The sequence below is a fragment of the Lucilia cuprina genome, chromosome 5 (assembly GCF_022045245.1).
Source record: "Lucilia cuprina isolate Lc7/37 chromosome 5, ASM2204524v1, whole genome shotgun sequence".
NCBI classification, from domain to species: Eukaryota; Metazoa; Arthropoda; class Insecta; order Diptera; family Calliphoridae; genus Lucilia; species Lucilia cuprina.
Genome location: NC_060953.1, coordinates 49387353 through 49409881, shown reverse-complemented (window position 1 = coordinate 49409881; position 22529 = coordinate 49387353). Strand labels below are relative to the sequence as shown.

The window sequence follows — 22529 nt, the reverse complement described above, 5'->3', positions numbered from 1 at the left end:
AGAAATAAACTACAACAATATTACATACACAAAAATGTACTAAAAGCAGAGTAAAAAAATTATACAGACATGTGTTAAACATAAATATTGTACATTTCTGGGTGTGGTCCCTAGAGTAGTGAACTTTTAAAAACTTTGTTTACTACAGCAGGTATAAGAAAAAGATTTGGTTTTACCAATATAAAATATCTATTTTTAATTATATCAAGAAAATAACACAAAAGAGTAGAACAACAAATTTGATCATAATCTAAATAATAAAATTAAAATTTAATAGACCCCGTCTTAGTCAAAATTAACAATTTCTGTTCCACTAATTTTACCACATTTTATTTGTTAAGTTCTCTTAAAGTAACAAACATTTGTATTATTAAAAACTGCAATTTATCAAATTCAAAACAAAGAACAAAAAACACTGTTCTTTTCCTAAAACAACTCCATGGCAAATAAAATACTATTATAGTTAATATGACCTTGTTTTGCTGCTTAAATTACAGAAAATTGTAACAAATTGTTGCCATCAGATACAAACTAATTTTCTAACTTACTGATTTATTCATGACTTAACACTTAAGGAATGAACAGTCAAGTAGAAGAAAAAGCATTCATTGTAAATGTCTATTTGACTAAGTTTTTTTTTCCGGGGGGTTTATCAAATTGACTTATTATTTTTTAGGCAGCAATCACTCACTTTTTCACATACATACGAGAGGTACATACAAACAATTCCACACACAAATAAACACTTCAGTTTGCCAAGTTTATACATATCTTGAGATGACACCCAAGCAAACAATGAGGTATAAATAAAACGAGATTTAAATTCAAACTTTTGCAGAAAACTTGTATGAACTCGGAACCAAATATTCTAACTAAATTATAAACGAACTGAACTAGAACTGAACTAGAACTGAACTAGGACTGAACTAGAACTGAACTAGAACTGAACTAGAACTGAACTAGAACTGAACTAGAACTGAACTAGAACTGAACCTGAACTAGAACTGAACTAGAACTGAACTAGAACTGAACTAGAACTGAACTAGAACTGAACTAGAACTGAACTAGAACTGAACTAGAACTGAACTAGAACTGAACTAGAACTGAACTAGAACTGAACTAGAACTGAACTAGAACTGAACTAGAACTGAACTAGAACTGAACTAGAACTGAACTAGAACTGAACTAGAACTGAACTAGAACTGAACTAGAACTGAACTAGAACTGAACTAGAACTGAACTAGAACTGAACTAGAACTGAACTAGAACTGAACTAGAACTGAACTAGAACTGAACTAGAACTGAACTAGAACTGAACTAGAACTGAACTAGAACTGAACTAGAACTGAACTAGAACTGAACTAGAACTGAACTAGAACTGAACTAGAACTGAACTAGAACTGAACTAGAACTGAACTAGAACTGAACTAGAACTGAACTAGAACTGAACTAGAACTGAACTAGAGAACTGAACTAGAACTGAACTAGAACTGAACTAGAACTGAACTAGAACTGAACTAGAACTGAACTAGAACTGAACTAGAACTGAACTAGAACTGAACTAGAACTGAACTAGAACTGAACTAGAACTGAACTAGAACTGAACTAGAACTGAACTAGAACTGAACTAGAACTGAACTAGAACTGAACTAGAACTGAACTAGAACTGAACTAGAACTGAACTAGAACTGAACTAGAACTGAACTAGAACTGAACTAGAACTGAACTAGAACTGAACTAGAACTGAACTAGAACTGAACTAGAACTGAACTAGAACTGAACTAGAACTGAACTAGAACTGAACTAGAACTGAACTAGAACTGAACTAGAACTGAACTAGAACTGAACTAGAACTGAACTAGAACTGAACTAGAACTGAACTAGAACTGAACTAGAACTGAACTAGAACTGAACTAGAACTGAACTAGAACTGAACTAGAACTGAACTAGAACTGAACTAGAACTGAACTAGAACTGAACTAGAAACTGAACTAGAACTGAACTAGAACTGAACTAGAACTGAACTAGAACTGAACTAGAACTGAACTAGAACTGAACTAGAACTGAACTAGAACTGAACTAGAACTGAACTAGAACTGAACTAGAACTGAACTAGAACTGAACTAGAACTGAACTAGAACTGAACTAGAACTGAACTAGAACTGAACTAGAACTGAACTAGAACTGAACTAGAACTGAACTAGAACTGAACTAGAACTGAACTAGAACTGAACTAGAACTGAACTAGAACTGAACTAGAACTGAACTAGAACTGAACTAGAACTGAACTAGAACTGAACTAGAACTGAACTAGAACTGAACTAGACTAGAAACTGAACTAGAACTGAACTAGAACTGAACTAGAACTGAACTAGAACTGAACTAGAACTGAACTAGAACTGAACTAGAACTGAACTAGAACTGAACTAGAACTGAACTAGAACTGAACTAGAACTAGAACTGAACTAGAACTGAACTAGAACTGAACTAGAACTGAACTAGAACTGAACTAGAACTGAACTAGAACTGAACTAGAACTGAACTAGAACTGAACTAGAACTAAACTAGAACTGAACTAAAACTGAACTAGAACTGAACTAAAAAAAAAAAAAAATTAGAAGCATTTTGTTTTACAAATCAGAAATCACCACTTTGTTTGCTCAGTTTCAATTGACAAAAATTTCAAAAACAATTTGGAAAATATAAAAAAGCTCTACTTCTGGTCTTATCAAAAAGTTTAAATAAGATTCCATATTTTCTGTTTTACTGTGTTTTGTTTCCCACTTATTTGTCTGTGTTTATTAAGTAAATTATTCATAGATCCATAAATTGAGAAGATTTTTAAAGTGTTTGATATACAAATTGTTTATTAAATTTAAAAAAAATAGTATATCTATACAAATTAAAACCTTAAAATTTGCTTTATTATTTTGTGGCATTATTATAGCATTATTGCTTTATAAATATAATATTACCAAAAATAAACTTAAACTTAAAAAATTACTTTAAAAATAGTTTTATTTTCTTATCATTTTTCTTAGTAAGAAAATTTATTTTGTTTAATACTGTCTGGACTAAAGCATTTTAAGAATGTGGATTTCTTAAAAATTAAATAGATACAAATAAAATAAATCCCTTGTGTGATAGAGTTAATATTGATTTAATCCGAACTTCTCGAATTCAAAAAGCGGAAACAATAATAAAATTTTATTTTTTCTTAAATTTTTTTTTGCCCATTGTGGCCGTAATAAAAATTTCTAATAAAGAAAGCAAATATAAATTTACATTGCCTTCTACGTATTATTAATGACTATAAATTATTCATGATTTTCCTTTTTGTATTTAATTTTGCTGTATAATTTGCCCACCACAAGGAAAAACCAACAATAAGAAGGCAAATGTTTTATTGAAAAACCTAAAATTTGTATTTAAATAACTGAATATTAAAAATGTCTAGCAATTGATATAAAATGTTAAATTTAAGACAAATGTATTTCTGAGCAAACATTTAATTATTTTTAAGACAATATTTATTTAAAATTTTAAGTTAAAAACATAAAGAAATTAATGTTGTAGTTTCGATTTCCAACATATTTTGTATCTGTATAGAGTGTCCTAAAAAGTCGTTGAACATGTAATTCTTCCTCTTACTTTTCATCAGTTTTCATCTGTCATAATATTCTATAACAGTTCAGCATACTTAATAATTTATCACTTAATCAATACATTTTATATATATTTCATTATATTAGTATAATAAAATAACAATATCATAAGTATTTGATGTCAAACGTTTTTCAATCTAGTTACATTGCAATTATTTTTAAATGTCATTCTAAGTTTTGTTGGCAGTTATTTTTTTATGTAAATTTATGAAAAAAAATAGTAATTTCTACTTTGTCCAGGGTCACTTGTATTATATATATTAATGTCATTAAAAATTCTGTTCCACTTTTTATAAAACATGCACGTAAGAATTTTGAATTTTAAAATACAATAAAATAATATTATTATTGTACCCTTCACCTTAATGAAAAAGGTTAATATGGGTTTGTCATTCCGTTTGAAATTTTCAAAATATTCTTAATTTTTATATATAGCGAAATCGATTTACGGACAAAAAATGAAAAATATTAAAACTGTTTTAATTAAAAATATATCTATTAAAGTATTTAATAAAAAATACATGTAAGCACACTGGGGATAGGGTGCTAAGGATTCGTCATGACCTAATTTGACGCTGTAGCTTGTTTGAATTTAATATGGAAATATAAATTTATTTAACTATTATGGAGGAGAAATTGGAGGTCCTTAGATGAAGCACACAATATTTCTAGTTCAGTTCTAGTTCAGTTCTAGTTCAGTTCTAGTTCAGTTTTAGTTCAGTTCTAGTTCAGTTCTAGTTCAGTTCTAGTTCAGTTCTAGTTCAGTTCTAGTTCAGTTCTAGTTCAGTTCTAGTTCAGTTCTAGTTCAGTTCTAGTTCAGTTCTAGTTCAGTTAGTAGTTCTAGTTCAGTTCTAGTTCAGTTTCTAGTTCAGTTCTAGTTCAGTTCTAGTTCAGTTCTAGTTCAGTTCTAGTTCAGTTCTAGTTCAGTTCTAGTTCAGTTCTAGTTCAGTTCTAGTTCAGTTCTAGTTCAGTTCTAGTTCAGTTCTAGTTCAGTTCTAGTTCAGTTCTAGTTCAGTTCTAGTTCAGTTCTAGTTCAGTTCTAGTTCAGTTCTAGTTCAGTTCTAGTTCAGTTCTAGTTCAGTTCTAGTTCAGTTCTAGTTCAGTTCTAGTTCAGTTCTAGTTCAGTTCTAGTTCAGTTCTAGTTCAGTTCTAGTTCAGTTCTAGTTCAGTTTCTAGTTCAGTTCTAGTTCAGTTCTAGTTCAGTTCTAGTTCAGTTCTAGTTCAGTTCTAGTTCAGTTCTAGTTCAGTTCTAGTTCAGTTCTAGTTTCAGTTCTAGTTCAGTTCTAGTTCAGTTCTAGTTCAGTTCTAGTTCAGTTCTAGTTCAGTTCTAGTTCAGTTCTAGTTCAGTTCTAGTTCTGTTCTAGTTCAGTTCTAGTTCAGTTCTAGTTCAGTTCTAGTTCAGTTCTAGTTCAGTTCTAGTTCAGTTTCTAGTTCAGTTCTAGTTCAGTTCTAGTTCAGTTCTAGTTCAGTTCTAGTTCAGTTCTAGTTCAGTTCTAGTTCAGTTCTAGTTCAGTTCTAGTTCAGTTCTAGTTCAGTTCTAGTTCAGTTCTAGTTCAGTTCTAGTTCAGTTCTAGTTCAGTTCTAGTTCAGTTCTAGTTCAGTTCTAGTTCAGTTCTAGTTCAGTTCTAGTTCAGTTCTAGTTCAGTTCTAGTTCAGTTCTAGTTCAGTTCTAGTTCAGTTCTAGTTCAGTTCTAGTTCAGTTCTAGTTCAGTTCTAGTTCAGTTCTAGTTCATGCTAGTTCAGTTCTAGTTCAGTTCTAGTTCAGTTCTAGTTCAGTTCTAGTTCAGTTTCTAGTTCAGTTCTAGTTCAGTTCTAGTTCAGTTCTAGTTCAGTTCTAGTTCAGTTCTAGTTCAGTTCTAGTTCAGTTCTAGTTCAGTTCTAGTTCAGTTCTAGTTCAGTTCTAGTTCAGTTTCTAGTTCAGTTCTAGTTCAGTTCTAGTTCAGTTCTAGTTCAGTTCTAGTTCAGTTCTAGTTCAGTTCTAGTTCAGTTCTAGTTCAGTTCTAGTTCAGTTCTAGTTCAGTTCTAGTTCAGTTCTAGTTCAGTTCTAGTTCAGTTCTAGTTCAGTTCTAGTTCAGTTCTAGTTCAGTTCTAGTTCAGTTCTAGTTCAGTTCTAGTTCAGTTCTAGTTCAGTTCTAGTTCAGTTTTTAGTTCAGTTCTAGTTCAGTTCTAGTCAGTTCTAGTGTCAGTTCTAGTTCAGTCTAGTTCAGTTCTAGTTCAGTTCTAGTTCAGTTCTAGTTCAGTTCTAGTTCAGTTTTCTAGTTCAGTTCTAGTTCAGTTCTAGTTCAGTTCTAGTTCAGTTCTAGTTCATTCTAGTTCAGTTCTAGTTCAGTTCTAGTTCAGTTCTAGTTCAGTTCTAGTTCAGTTCTAGTTCAGTTCTAGTCAGTTCTAGTTCAGTTCTAGTTCAGTTCTAGTTCAGTTCTAGTTCAGTTCTAGTTCAGTTCGAGTTCAGTTCTAGTTCAGTTGTAGTTCAGTTCTAGTTCAGTTCTAGTTCAGTTCTAGTTCAGTTCTAGTTCAGTTCTAGTTCAGTTCTAGTTCAGTTCTAGTTCAGTTCTAGTTCAGTTCTAGTTCAGTTCTAGTTCAGTTCTAGTTCAGTTCTAGTTCAGTTCTAGGTCAGTTCTAGTTCAGTTCTAGTTCAGTTCTAGTTCAGTTTCTAGTTCAGGTCTAGTTCAGTTCTAGTTCAGTTCTAGTTCAGTCTAGTTCAGTTCTTGTTCAGTTCTAGTTCAGTTCTAGTTCAGTTCTAGTTCAGTTCTAGTTCAGTTCTAGTTCAGTTCTAGTTCAGTTCTAGTTCAGTCTAGTTCAGTGCTAGTTCAGTTCTAGTTCAGTCTAGGTCAGTCTAGTGCAGTTCTAGTTCAGTTCAGAGTTCAGTTCTGGACAGTTCTAGTTCAGTTCTGTGTTCAGTTCTTGTCTAGTTCTAGTTCAGGTTCGTAGTTCAGTTCTAGTTCAGTTCTAGTTCAGTTCTAGTTCAGTTCTAGTTCAGTTCTAGTTCAGTTCTAGTTCAGTTCTAGTTCAGTTCTAGTTCAGTTCTAGTTCAGTTCTAGTTCAGTTCTAGTTCAGTTCTAGTTCAGTTCTAGAGGTCAGTTCTAAGGCAGGTCTAGTTCAGTCTAGGTCAGTTCTAGTTCTTCGTATTCAGTTCTAGTTCAGTTCTAGTTCAGTTCTAGTTCAGTTCTTGGCAGTTCTAGGTTAAGTTCTAGTTCAATTCTAGTTCAAAAAACGTTTAATAATTTTTGTTTGCTTTAGTATAGATATTAGTTGATGTGTTTTCATTACACACTTACTTGTATATACTTTCGAATAGCTGGACACCTACTAACTTCGTTTTCGTAAAAAAATAAAAGAAAAAACTTAAATTGAATATAATAAATTATTAATAATTATTGGTTAAGATTTGTAACGAACACAATTTAGAGCGGTTAGGGTCGGGCTTGTGATTTTGTACATACAACCAACAATTCATTAATCTCAGTTTAAATTATTTTTGCATGTAACACGCACTTTTGGTATTAGTATTTTATTTGTTACCCTCAGTGTTTGGCTTTTGTGCTTTAATATAGTTATCAAATATAACAAGTAATTCCGACAACTTGTGATATTCTTAAATGAAATTTGTAACAGTAGGAAGTTTTATTTTACAGGGGTGCAAAGGGAAATTAGAAATAAGAAATCAGGTTAATATTGCAAAAAAAAAACTCTCCTTTTAAAAAACTTATATTTTTTACTTTTCAAAAATTCTAAATTCATTTTTATTATAATTTAACTAAACAGGAAATGACCTTTTTATTACAAAAATACCACCTGCTATAATTGTTAACAAAGGGTTTTCCTACTTTTTCACATAACAACTTCTTGGAAAACAATAACAAGCAGACAGAGACAACTGACAACATCTTCAATTGTAATGACATTCATGTTTTTTGTACGCCAAAGTGTCATTGCTCACTCTGTGCTAACCAAAGTTGATAACAAGTGTAAAAGTCAATGAAATAAAGTAGAGTTGTATAAGAAAACAACAATGAAAGACATTTTTATACACATATTTATATTTAATAATAGTCACGTGCTAAATTAGAAAATACTATTGTAATATAGATATTAATAACAAGAAGAAACTTACATAGTATTAGATTTCAATATATTTTTGGTTGTTTGAAAAAAACTATATTCTGAATTTATTTATTATGTAAATTCGTATAAACACTAAATTTTAATAAAATTTTTTCCACAAATGACACTTTACTTTTTTTGGTAAATTTAATAAGGAATTTTATTTCATTTATATTTAATTAAAAATAGTTTTTTTAATTTCTTTTTATTCAAATTAAATGAAGATTTGTTGTTATTTTTGTATATATTTCTTTTCACTAGAAGGCGTAACTTAATATTTAATTCATAAAATTTTTTCTGTAAACACATTAAGTATACGCTCCATAATATTATTACACTTTTTACTCTCTACGAAAAATGATAACGGCAAACGATTTATTTTGTTATAACACGTTTAAACGTATAGCGTAACTCCGATTCGAGCAACCGTTTACTCATAAGAAATTCAATAAACTGATAATTGTGGTGTTAGAAATTCCTTCAGGATACACAACTAAATAGAAAAAAATCTTAACATAATTCTGTTAGCATGTAAAGAGAGTCATGTTAAATTAAATTAACATAGATACGCTCAAACACGAAATACTGTAAAATTTATACTCTTTTAAGAAAGCTACATTGTAATTTTGTTCATTGTAAAGTGTTCTTTTAGGTTTGTTGTAAAAAATGTAAAATGCATTATGCATATTCCAACTTATAAATTAATATGCAAGTATTGTAGTGATAAGGGGTTTTTGCAAAGAAACAAGTTTCTATATTTTTAATACCTAAATCTTGCAACAACTAAAACTATTCTTCGGGCATTCCAATTATCCCAAGTGTATATTCTTAACAAAAACTAAAAAAGTTTTGACACTGTATTTTCGTATTTCGAATAAAAAAAAGATATTTGTTAAGATGATGGAATAAATAATTTGATGGATGTAACAGAAAAATTTAATTAAATGGTTGCAATGTATAAGTTTATAATTTGAAGAGAATTTTTGAATAATTTTCATTTAATTCCAGTTCTAGTTCAGTTCCAGTACAGTTCTAGTTCAGTTCTAGTTCAGTTCTAGTTCAGTTCTAGTTCAGCAGTTCTAGTTCAGTTCTAGTTCAGTTCTAGTTCAGTTCTAGTTCATTTCTAGTTCAGGTTCTAGTTCAGTTCTAGTTCAGTTCTAGTTCAGTTCTAGTTCAGTTCTAGTTCAGTTCTAGTTCAGTTCTAGTTCAGTTCTAGTTCAGTTCTAGTTCAGTTCTAGTTCAGTTCTAGTTGAGTTTCTAGTTCAGTTCTAGTTCAGTCTAGTTCAGTTCTAGTTCAGTTCTAGTTCAGTTCTAGTTCAGTTCTAGTTCAGGTTCTAGTTCAGTTCTATTTCAGTTCTAGTTCAGTACTAGTTTCAGTTCAGTTTTAGTTCACTTCTAGTTCTCTTCAGTTCTAGTTCAGTTCTAAAATTGGTTATTTATTAAATTTTATTGTTGCTGTCATTATCCTGTAATAAGTAATTAGATGTGTTTGTGTCTTTTTTAATTCTTTAAACACAAATTTTCAATGCAAAGTATTTATGACATGATGATTATTTAACAAAACAACATATTCTAACATACAAGTTGGTTACTAAACACTGTAAATATCCATAAGTGTAAGTGTGTGTGTATGTATTTCTGAGACCAATAATGAATGAGGAGTATCCTGTTTTTCATAAAGAATGTTTGCGAGTATGAGTTATCTATTGTAAGTGTAAGTATCTTGTTTTTAAGTAGGACGTATTATTAGGATACTCTCATACGCACTTTTTTTTTACTCATGTATGTATAAGTTGATAAATTAATATATCGGTATTTTAAAATATGGAAAATTTATCTTATGTTTCCTGATAATATTCATTAGCACTGTTATGGAGAGGAACCATATGGCATAAGTGATTATTTTGTAGGTTCAATTATGAGTGATGTTGGGTCCATTTTAATAAGGGATTTGTTATGTTGGGTAGTAGAAATCAATGAATTAAATTAAATTTTAATTGAAATTAACTAGAACAGAACTAGAGCAGAAATAGAACAGAACTAGAACAGCACTTGAACAGAAATAGAACTGAACTAGAACTGAACTAGAACTGAACTAGAACTGAACTAGAACTGAACTAGAACTGAACTAGAACTGAACTAGAACTGAACTAGAACTGAACTAGAACTGAACTAGAACGGAACTAGAACTGAACTAGAACTGAACTAGAACTGAACTAGAACTGAACTAGAACGAACTAGAACTGAACTAGAACTGAAACTAGAACTGAACTAGAACTGAACTAGAACTGAACTAGAACTGAACTAGAACTGAACTAGAACTGAACTAGAACTGAACTAGAACTGAACTAGAACTGAACTAGAACTGAACTAGAACTGAACTAGAACTGAACTAGAACTGAACTAGAACTGAACTAGAACTGAACTAGAACTGAACTAGAACTGAACTAGAACTGAACTAGAACTGAACTAGAACTGAACTAGAACTGAACTAGAACTCCAGTTAGCGATGTCGTGGCCATTTTTTTGTTCATGTCCTGTTTTTTCTAGATGCCCTGTCAATCTAGTTTTACGTAAGGGAGTCAAATAAGAGCTTACTTGCCCTCTACTATTGTACAAAAAACATATATATGTATATTACTTATAACTATATATCAATGTTTTAATAGGAACATTTACAAATGTTACTTAAAAAGTACTTGAGGCTTTTATTCAATATGAAGTTGATGTTCTTTTTTTTCTAACACTCATAGGTACTTATAAACATAACTGTGTAAGTAACTATATCAACAACTAAACATTTGTATGGTTTAAATGTATTTATAGTCATAATTTATTACATTTTATTTGATATACTTGCAAAACAGACAGTCTAAGAATACCTATTTAATGTTGAAAAATTGTAATAAAAATAATAATTTTATTATTATTATCTCCCTCTATATATAAAATAAATGTAGAAAAAAAAAAGCACAAATCACTATCAACATTATCATTAGCATCGTCATAGCCATCATTGTCATCTGTAAAGTAGATACGTAGTTTGCACTTACATTACATGACGTACATGAGTCATAATTCGTTTAAAATAAATAAAAGTTGTTTGAGGGCGAAAAAAAAAGTTTTTATTTGTAAAAAAAAAAAAAAAATTAAAATTGTATCTGTGACACGACATGACATAAATATCTAAATGTTATTAACAACTACGTGCTAGAGAATTACGAAATTGTTATTATACTCGCAACGAGTATAATATTTTTTTATTTATTTTGCAAATATTTTTTAATTAATATTTTCTAACGTGCAGACAGATATTCAGGGGAAATATTAACAAACTGCAATTTCACCTATCTTAGTTTATAATTATATAACAAATAAACACTTTTAACTAAAGATTGTAGTTGCATTTTTTATATTTTTTTATATTTTGTTTTTTATTTCTTTAAATAAAACAATTTAAGAAAATTATATCCTTTATTTATATATTTTGTTTTTTATTTCTTTAAATAAAACAATTTAAGAAATTATGTAGTCAAAATATGACAAAATTTTCTATAGAAAATATGTAGTCAAAATATGACAAAATTTTCTATAGAAAATATGTAGTCAAAATATGACAAAATTTTCTATAGAAAATATGTAGTGAAAATATGACAAAATTTTCTATAGAAAATGTATTAAAAATATATGACAAAATTTTCTTTAGAAAATGTAGTCAAAATATAACAAAATTTTATATAAAAATATATGACAAAATTTTCTTTAGAAAATGTAGTCAAAATATATGACAAAATTTTCTATAGAAAATGTAGTCAAAATATATGACAAAATTTTCTATAGAAAATATCTAGTCAAAATATGACAAAATTTTCTATAGAAAATGTATTCAAAATATATGACAAAATTTTCTATAGAAAATGTAGTAAAAATATATGAAAAAATTTTCTATAGAAAATGTAGTCAAAATATATGACAAAATTTTCTATAGAAAATGTAGTCAAAATATGACAAAATAAATCCGTAGAAAATTTTGGATATGTCAAAGATTTTTATAGAATATGTAATCAAAATACTAAATTTTTGATGAAATTTTCAGAAGTTGTTTTGGATATTTTTTTAAATAAAAAACTTTTCTAAAGAATGTCCGACAGAATTATTTAATATTTGGACCCAAAGATATCAATGGTCTTCAGAAAATTGTTTTCAGCAGACAGACAACAGGACATAACTTAATAGACTCCACTCAATAAGGTCTCGGAATATAAAAACTTTCTAGGATCGGGAAATGATATTGAATAAATTACAAACAGAATGTAAAAAAAAAAATATATATACCCTTTTCAGGAAGATGAAGGATATAAAAATTTAATATAAACAAAAAAGAGGAAAAAATCTTGTAGGAAAACGTACCAAGTAGTAAAACAAACTTACCCTATACCACAATAATCCACGAAATAAAGTGCTCAAGAATCTTCTTATCAACTTAAACCAATTATTATATTCTTTACTTTGCTCTCGTCTTCCACTTGAATTATATTTTTAAAGTGCAAGAGGTCAGTTTTAATGTATGTATCAGTTTTGGGGGTAATTTATGTTGAAAATATTTCATGACTTGCCAAAGAGGATATAAGAAAATTCCAATTAGAGCTTTTGTTTATGACAAAAGGAAAGAATAAAACCCAAGTAATTTGTCTTGGCACTTCAGAATTTAACTACGGGAAATATTAATTAAGAAACGTAAATGAAATCCTTTAATAAAAATTTTTACTATTTAATTTATTTAGTTGGCACAAAAGAAAAACTATTAATGTTTAAAATAAATTAATACTCTTAATTTATGTTTGTTTTATAAATATTTCGTTTTTGTAAACAATATTTCTTTTCCTCTGCAAAGTAGAGATTGAAGCATGATTGATTTTAACAAATAAATCAACCGAACCAACTCTTTAAACACGTACGACTACATCATAAATGCCCAACAAACAATAAGATTTGAACAAGAATGATTAAAAACCTTTAAAAACATTATAAAACATATTGCAAATTAAACGAATATTCAAAAAAATATGCTCATTTTTTAAAACCTTTATTAAATTGTTTACTGGGTATGTTATATAAAAAGTTTTGTTATACGAAAATAGTTAGAAATTGATTTCAAATAAATTTTTCGTTTTTTTTTCTCTTTTCTCTCTCGAAAAGGAAATTGAATTTTTATTATTATTTTTATTTTTATTTATAGTTAAGTTGAGTTATTTTTCATACTTTCTTTTTTGCGTTTACACATAAAATTCAATTTAGCTTTTATGTAAAAAGAACAAACTATAAAAATATATTTAAATAAATAAAATGTAAATATTTTTAAAATAAATACAAATCAATTTATAAGCGGAAAAATAATATGAAATTTTACTAAAGTTAGCCGAACTGTGGTAACGCAGCAACAGAATTTCTCGATTTAAAGAAAAATTCAAAGAACAACAGCACATGGTCAGATTTATGAGAATAATAGTCTCTGAAAATGTCTGAATTTTCTTTAGGGAAGTAACAAAAATTTTCAAAACTTTCTATAGGAAAAGCACTTAGCTTAACACTTTCTAAAGTGAAAAATTTTCTATGGAAAATGTAGTCAAAAAGTGAAAAATTTTCTATAGAAAATGTAGTAAAAAATTAAAAACTTTTAGTCAAAATATGACAAAATTTTCAAAATATGACAAAATTTTCTATAGAAAATATGTAGTCAAAATATGACAAAATTTTCTATAGAAAATATGTAGTCAAAATATGACAAAATTTTCTATAGAAAATATGTAGTCAAAATATGACAAAATTTTCTATAGAAAATATGTAGTCAAAATATGATAAAATTTTCTATAGAAAATATAGTCAAAACATATGACAAAATTTTCTATAGAAAATGTAGTCATAATATGATTAAATTTTCTATAGAAAATGTAGTCAAAATATGACAAAATGACAAGAAAATAGAAAATGTAGTCAAAATATGACAAAATATTTTTATTTCCTATTGTTGTTAAAATACTTTCAAAATTTGATAAAATTTTCTAAGGAAAATATTGGCAAAATTTTACTGCATTTTCCCTCTGTCTTTAGTTGATTGATTATTGATTTAAAATTATCCCAATGAAAACTAATTTTCCTTATTTATTACTGCCTAAAAACTTAAAAAATCGCCATATTAAACCTTATATTCCCACATAAAACTTCTAAAAAGTTTAAACTTAAAGTTTTTTGCTGCAAAACAGGATATGAACAATGAAAAGAACATTGTTATAAAAACCACCGATCAATATCATTTGACGTTTTACATTAAAATTGAATCTGTTGTAAGTAGTCACTCCTCAAACATGTGTTACCACCTACAACTACTACTACTACTGACTCATGTCCTTAAAACGACAAATTCCGCAAGCCAGCAGAAAAAAAACACTTGAAACCAATTGCAAAAGTTTCAGTTCAATAGAATGTTAAAATTTGTATTTATTATTTCTTTCGTCGTAAAATTTTTTAAGCGAGTAGTAGTACATATTTTGCCTGAAACAAAAAAAAAATGGAGGTGTTTACAAAACGATAACTTTTAACATGTTAAAACCCCCCTCGGAAAGGAATACAATTACAAATGTTCTGACAAACTAACATAGATACCCAAACACACTGACATTACATAGTGACACTTATAAACCGCTAGTGTTACTAAATATATTGGGTTTCTAGATAAATTACTGTCTTTAATAAGGGAAGAAACAAATTTAATTCTAACAATCCTTTTTTATAGGAATATTTTTTTAAAAAGCTTTTTTAAATGAAATATATTGTGACCAAAAACTTTCACTTACCCCCAATATATTTTTTTCGGTTTTTTTGTTCTATAGCTAAATTCCGTTACATGAAAATGAACAACATTCAAATCCACATACAAATACCTCGAAGCCATCAATTTGGTTGTTTTTCCTTTTTTCTGTCCATTTTTTCCAGCGAAAAGAACACAATTTTATATAATAGAAAGTGTATGTTAAGAAAAAATGCTTAAAATATTTGTTAATTTAAGTATTTTCTTGTAACAGATTGTTACAGTTTCAGTAACAAAATATTTCATTGTTTTTTGAATTTTAAAAAGATAAAATTAACATAGTGATACGAAGGATTTAAACAATATGAGACGTTTTATTTTTTAGGCTAGCAATATGTCACAAAGATTTATTTGGAGGATCAGTATATATTTAAAATTTTATTCAAATATTTGGTGGAATTCAAAGCAAAAGAAAAATGAAATAAGTTTAAGGAAATCGTTTGAAATAAAATAATAACGAGTTTTAAATTTTCTTGTAAATATTGAATTTTTTTAATTGTTATTTATTTTTTTAAAAATTTGTTTATATACAACTCTATGGTATGCATGTATATTCTGGAACCTTATAGATAGCGGAGTCGTTTTAGTCATGTCCGTCTGTCTGTCTGTGTTCGACATCTGCAGTGTTGGCCTTATTTCACGGTGGTCCTTTTCAACCACTGGGTGAGCTTCTGTGACGGCTCACCACCACCCTAATTGTGCTTCTTACACGCCGGTGGCAATTTCCGTATATAGAATTCCCGGCATATGTGTACGTTGCTCAAGTATTTCAGCTATCTAATCTCTGACCATTGTTGACCCGTTACTTAACTTCCGAGAAGCAAAAATATCGCTTCCGTTAAGAACCACTCAGATGGAATGGCAACTACAGTCGTAACTGGTAGACCGATGTAAGAATCCATCAAATATGCCGAAGACATTGTTCTTACTCACACAGTTCTCCCTGAACATACCTGAACAAGGAAGGAAAATTTAATGGTATAACTTGTATCTTATCTTTCATTCATCAATATTCAACCTTGCACACATCTTATTCATCCGACACACTCAATCTAGTTATAAGAGCTGCCAAGACCCGTCACTCTTCTGTGAAGTATCTTTTCTCAGAAAACTGGACAAGAAAAGAAAATTCACTGGTATCACTTGTATAAGATACCTTTTCTCATTCATCTGACACACATTCACAGAGAACAACATCCGATACAGTCATTCTTGGTATATTAGCTGACAGGATTCGTATACCCTTTCATAACACCAACTCAACGCTTATTACCACAGTCACTTCTCTGTGGAGTATCTGGTGTCATTGGGCAACATAGCCGAACTTCTCCCGAAAAATAGTCTTTAACGTGCAATAGGCTTTTAGCAGCAACTCACTCTTCTCGCGAGTTTGGGTTTAAAGCCACCACATGATTTCCAAAAGAACATCAATCAACTGTTTCAGACAGAACATAGCCATGCGGGCAACTGGCCATCCGACCCCATGCTAAATTTGCCATTACCAGCACTTCAAGGTAACATACCATCTCGATTATATATGTGGAAATCAATTCTCAGAAGACCCTAGATATCTTCAATAACTCTATTACACAAAATTGGTCCATTAATAATGGAGATATGAACAAAAATTCGAGAAAATTATAAACAAACAACAACAACTCTCGTAATAATACAATAAATTTTGTTGCTGTTTATAAAAACAAAGCATAGAAATATGTTTCGTTTGTTTTAATTGATCTGAAACATGAAATTATGCATTTAGGCCGCGAAATAAATGGAAACCTATAAAACAAGTTTTTTGGTACTTTTTCGCTTTTCAAAAGGTACTTTTTAAATTTTCTATGACATTGAACATGGAAACTTGAAAATAATCCTGTAGAGCACGAGGTATGGTAGAACCTATAAAAAGGAACTCTTTGTTACCTTACGTTCTTCAAAACTAGGCATGTAAAGCATAGTAAGGCAAAGAGTAAACAATTTGCTCTCTGACTGGTTATGTTTGTTTTCTATACGTGTTACGAGCGAAAGAAAGAGTACAAAAGAGCACCTAGAGGCCTAGGTGTATTTCTTCGGATATATGTACATCCTCCTTTCAAATAACTAACTAAAGTTTAAGTATGAGAAAGAGAGAAAGTAAGATTTGTTTTCGTTCTTCAAATGGTTCTTTCTTAATCTTCCATAATATTGACCTAGAAACATCAAACTAACCATGTGTAGCCAGGAGCAAGTGAAAACCTATAAAAATTAAATTTTCGGTACTTTTTTAATTCTCAATTTTTGAAAAAATATCTCATTCAAAAATTTATTAAAATTTATCTTTTAATAAAAAATTTTGAAGAATTTCGTTCAAAAATATCGAAAATCTCATATTTTAAGGAAAGCATTTAAAAATTTTTATTTTTAGAGAAAATAAATCTCAATATTTCAGTTTTATAGAAAACTTTATAATTGAATTTCCTTTTTCTAGAAAAAGTTTAAAAATTGCTTGTTTTCCATGAAAAATTTTCAAAAATTCTTATTATTTCTTATTGGAAATTTCTTCCATTTGCAGAACATTTTTGAACAAATATCTCTTTTATAGAACATTTTCGAAAAAAAATTACAAACGTTTTTAAATTTTCATTCTATATTAAATATGTTTCTCTTTAAAAAATTTTTTAAAAATTTATGTTTTTTAAATTATCTTTTAATAAGTTTTTACTTTTTAAACCTTTTTGGTTTCAATCTTCTTATTGGAATTTTTTGATGTTATTTCCCAAACTTATTAAGAATATAATCTACATTATGTTGAATTCATTAATTTTTCTCATTAGAATCTATTCAATCATAATTAATTTCTTTCGCTATTCTTTTTAATATACTTAAGAAATGCAAATCAGTCAATTTATTATCAATCATGAAATTATTTTACAACTGAATAATATTTAAACTGCTGGTGTTCAGTCAGTACTTGGTTTTTATTTTATTATCTTACTATTTATCACTAATAAATTGTAACCCTCAAAAAAACCAAACAAGTGAGCATTTGTTTAGTTAACTAAGCATCTAATATGGAAAACAACCATAAGGTACAGTGGCAGGCAAAAAAGTGTACAAAATGAAACAAGTATAGATGGGCATGGTCGATCATATGATACTCTTAAAAATTGCGAACTGTAGCGTGCACACAATCATTACATGGACACACAGACGGACAGACGCACGAACGAACGAACGGACGGACATAGATACTGAGCCGATGGGTATACTTTAATGTGGGTGTAGGATCAATATTCTAGGGTGTTACAAATATCACCACAAATGCGTATTACCCTGCCCATTAAAGTGGTGAAGGATATAAAAATTTATATTCAAAATGAATGAAAAAGGATTAAACTACAAGTTGTTTCATTCATTTTATTCTTTGAACAAATTTTGTTACTCACTGTTGACACCCATGTATTTTATGGGAATAGCATGTGCATTTATAGTATAACAATACATATTATTTGTTATATCTACAATATGCAAAGTTAATAATGAATTCTAGAATATGTGAGGAAGCAGTGATTCTTAAACATGAGAATTTTTCAGCCCAAACTGAACATAGACACAAAATTCTTTAAATACAAAAAAAACTGAAGCAAAGAAATAATGTCTTTTTAAAAATAATCAAGAAAATTAGTTTATTAAATGATTGGGAATCTCTGTACTCTAATCAGAATATATTTTCCAGTTGCAAATATTTAAAAGAATGTATTGTTTAAATATATTATTATAGTATTCAGCTAAAAGCTGTAATATTATTTCTTTAAATTTCTGAACAACATAGCGTGTAAAGGAATTTCATGTGCTATATACATATATGTATGTATGCATATCATTTTAACTTTTAGTACAACATTACTAGCTAGAGGGTCAGCTTCTTAAACATTCATGTTATGCACTTATACACAAATACATACATGTTTAATGAAATACACACATACACATTTAACAACATATATAAGAGTATATTAAGTTAAACCCATTTAAAGAAAATCAAAATTATATAGAAACATTCTCTGTCTTTAGAAAATCTAAGAAAAACATTATTTTTTTTCAATCAATTATCTTTGAGAAATCTTTTAGAATATTTTTCTTTCTATACAAAAAAAAAACTTCTCTTTTTACAGAAATGTTTTGGAAAATGTTCCTTTTTAAAAATTTGAAAAATTTAATTTTTTGTTATAGAATTATTTTTGGAAATATATTTTTATAGAGAATTTTCGGAATTTTTTAAAGAAAATTTTCGCGATATTTCTGTTTTTATAGATAATTTTTGAAAAATTCTCTTACAAATATTTTTTTGGAAAATTTTCATTTTTAAAAATGTTTTAAAAATTATAAAATTGCCGGAATTTTCCTTTTTATAGAATATTTTTCTTTTTAAGAAAACTTTCGAGAAATTTCTTTCTTTATAGCGAATTTTTGCAATTTTTTTCATTTTTATAAAAAATTTTTGGAAAATTTCGCTTTTTATAAAAAATAAAATAAAAATTATAGAACAATTTTGAAAATTTAAATTTTTTTATACAATATGTTTGGAAAATTTTTCTTTTTATAGCAAATTTTTTGGAAATTTATTTTTTTATATAAATTTTTGGAAAATTTATGTTTTTATAGAAAATTTTTCGGAAAATTTATATTTTTATAGAAAATTTCCGGAAAATTTATATTTTTATAGAAAATTTCCGGAAAATTTATATTTTTATAGAAAATTTCCGGAAAATTTATATTTTTATATAAAATTTTCGGAAAATGTATAATTTTATAGAATTTTTTTGGAAAATTTATATTTTTATAGAAATTTTTTGGAAAATTTATATTTTTATTGAAAATTTTTCGGAAAATTTATATTTTTATAGAAAATTTTTCGGAAAATTTATACTTTTATAGAAAATTTTTCGGAAAATTTATATTTTTATAGAAAATTTTTCGGAAAATTTATATTTTTATAGAAAATTTTTCGGAAAATTTATATTTTTATAGAAAATTTTTCGGAAAATTTATATTTTTATAGAAAATTTTCGGAAAATTTATATTTTTATAGAAAATTTTTGGAAAATTTATATTTTTATAGAAAGTTTTTGGAAAATTTATATTTTTATAGAAAGTTTTTGGAAAATTTATATTTTTATAGAAAACTTTCGGAAAAAATTATATTTTTATAGAAAATTTTCGGAAAATTTATATTTTTATAGAAATTTTTCGGAAAATTTATATTTTTATAGAAATTTTTCGGAAAATTTATATTTTTATAGAAATTTTTCGGAAAATTTATATTTTTATAGAAATAATTCGGAAAATTTATATTTTTATAGAAATTATTCGGAAAATTTATATTTTTATAGAAATTATTAGGAAAATTTATATTTTTATAGAAATTATTCGGAAAATTTATATTTTTATAGAAATTATTCGGAAAATTTATATTTTTAAAGAAATTTTTCGGAAAATTTATATTTTTATAGAAAATTTTCGGAAAAGTTATATTTTTATAGAAAATTTTCGGAAAAGTTATATTTTTATAGAAAATTTTCGGAAAAGTTCTATTTTATAAAAAATTTTTGAAAAAGTTTTCAGAAGTTTTGTAATTTTTTTCATTAAAAATTTTTTTAAAAAAGTTAACTTTTTATAAAAAATTATTAATTTTTTACTAAGATTTTTGGAAATTTTCTCATTTTATACAACATTTTTGAAAAATGTCTCTTTTAATACAATATTTTCGGATAAATTCTTTTATTTAACAAAAATTTCTCATTTTATACAACATTTTTGAAAAATTTCTCATTTTATACAATAGTTTTGGAAAATGTCTCTTTTAGTACATTATTTTCGGATAAATTCTTTTTTTTTAAATTTAATTTTTGTTTATTTTAATTCAATTTTTTATAAACAATTTTCAAAAAAAGTTCTCTTCTAAGAAAAAATTTTATGAAAATGTATATTTCAATAGAATTTTTCTTTTTCTTTTATTCCATACACCACTATAGTGGCGAGGATATTATGCGTTTGTGCTGATGTTTGTAACACCCACAAATATTGATCATACACCCACATTAAAGTATATCAATTAACTCAGAATCGCTATTAGAGTCGATTAAGCTATGTCCGTCCGTCAGTCTGTCTGAGCATGCATAACTTGTGCGCACGCTACAGGTTGCAATTTTCAAGATATATTGTGATCTTATGATCCAAGTACGAATGCTATTGAAAATGGTCGCCTAGCCTCGATACAACCGTACCCCGTAGGGCTCATAACTACGTTAAATGTTCCATAATGTCAACAGAGATCGGCAAAACTTACTTTTATAGAAATTCAAGCGAAATTACCAATTTTTGTAATTATTGGACATCCTTTGATCCTAGCCAAACTTCCCTTTAGAAAATGACTTGAAAATCTAAATTTACTAATAAAACGATTGCAATCTACTTAGATAACTTTGAAGTAGACATAAATTTGTCTACGAATATTAATATGTCCTTATTTCCCGAACAGGCCATACCACCTCTTGCCCTCAAATTAGTCTTTTTGTAAAAAATCTCTTTTTTTTGGCAACAATAAGTAAAAATATTGCAGAATTTAGTTAAAAAGAGAATTAATGCTTTATTTTTTAAAAAGTAATTCATATTTTTAACATATTAGACTATACATTCTTACTTGTTTAAATTTTGATTTAATTTTCCAAAATTTTTAATGGATAATATTTAAAAATGCGAAAAAATGGAACAATTGTATTTCTTTATAAAAACTGAAATTATTTTTTTGATATTTAGTGTCACCCTATTTTTGTTAACAATAACATATAGACACCTGTAAAATTTCTCTTTAACAATCATAAAAATGAGGTTAAAATAAAAATGGACAATAGCACTTTTTATGGCACATTTTTTTTAATATGTAATAATGCTACCTACCACACTACATATGAACTTACCAATATATGTATGTATGTCCATAGAATTTCATGTTCAATGAAATATGTTGTAAATCTGAAAAACAAAAGAAAATCATTTAACTTTGATTTCTATTGTATAAAACTTAATATTCTATAAAATATGTTATTGATAAGTTTAATGTTGAACAATAGAAATTCTGGCTAAATATGCCGGTCATTGGAAATTGCTCATACGTATTATTACTCATACGCCATGTATGTATATTAAAACATTCATTGTTTTTCATAAATATTAAGATTTCACATTATAGGATTTGCAGTTAAAACTTTGAGAGTTCTTTACTTAAAACTGTCTACATCAGTAAGCTACTTTTTATTTATACTATAAAAACATATCATACCCAAGTAAATTACATTTCTCATGAAATCACCCATACCTGACAACCACAATGAATGGTCATTGCTTGATTATACATAACAAAAATGAACATTAAAGGAAATTCATTTACAAAAAGGTAAGAAAAACCTGCTAACTGAACATTCAACTCTGAGCATTAATACTTAGAAAAGAAACTTAAAGTGACTAATACAGACATTCTATAACTACTTACTACACATACTTATTCTTTTATATTTATAGGTGATATCTTTCTTTGCCTTTATTTAATATGTAAAATAATGTAATAAGAGGAAATACAAATATATTTATTAAAGTGCACATGTATGTAGATATTTTCTTTTGATATAACATTTTACTTGTATACTCTAAAACTTTGTCTGTAACACAAAACCAAACAGGTAATAGAAAATAAATATTAGAACTAAAATCAACATTAGCAGAGAAAAATTATATGTTAAAGAAATTTTTTTTACAAAGGTAAAGGAAAAAAGTAAGTAAATTGTAATATAAACCACAATATACACTTCAAAGTTAAACCGAAAAGAAACAGTTTTGGGTTTTACAGGGTGTTTTTT

The 22529-nt window shown here is 27.5% G+C and overlaps 1 protein-coding gene across 1 annotated transcript in view; it reads right to left on the bottom strand.

Annotated features, from left to right (window-relative positions):
• The window catches only part of LOC111689641 (GTP-binding protein Rhes), a 157111-nt gene extending 135460 nt beyond the window's left edge, over positions 1 to 21651 (bottom strand). The window contains exon 1 of the mRNA XM_046952105.1: positions 21594 to 21651. The gene's annotated coding sequence lies outside the window, so the exon portion shown is untranslated. The remainder of the gene's footprint in view (positions 1 to 21593) is intronic.
• Positions 21652 to 22529: the final 878 nt, after the last annotated feature.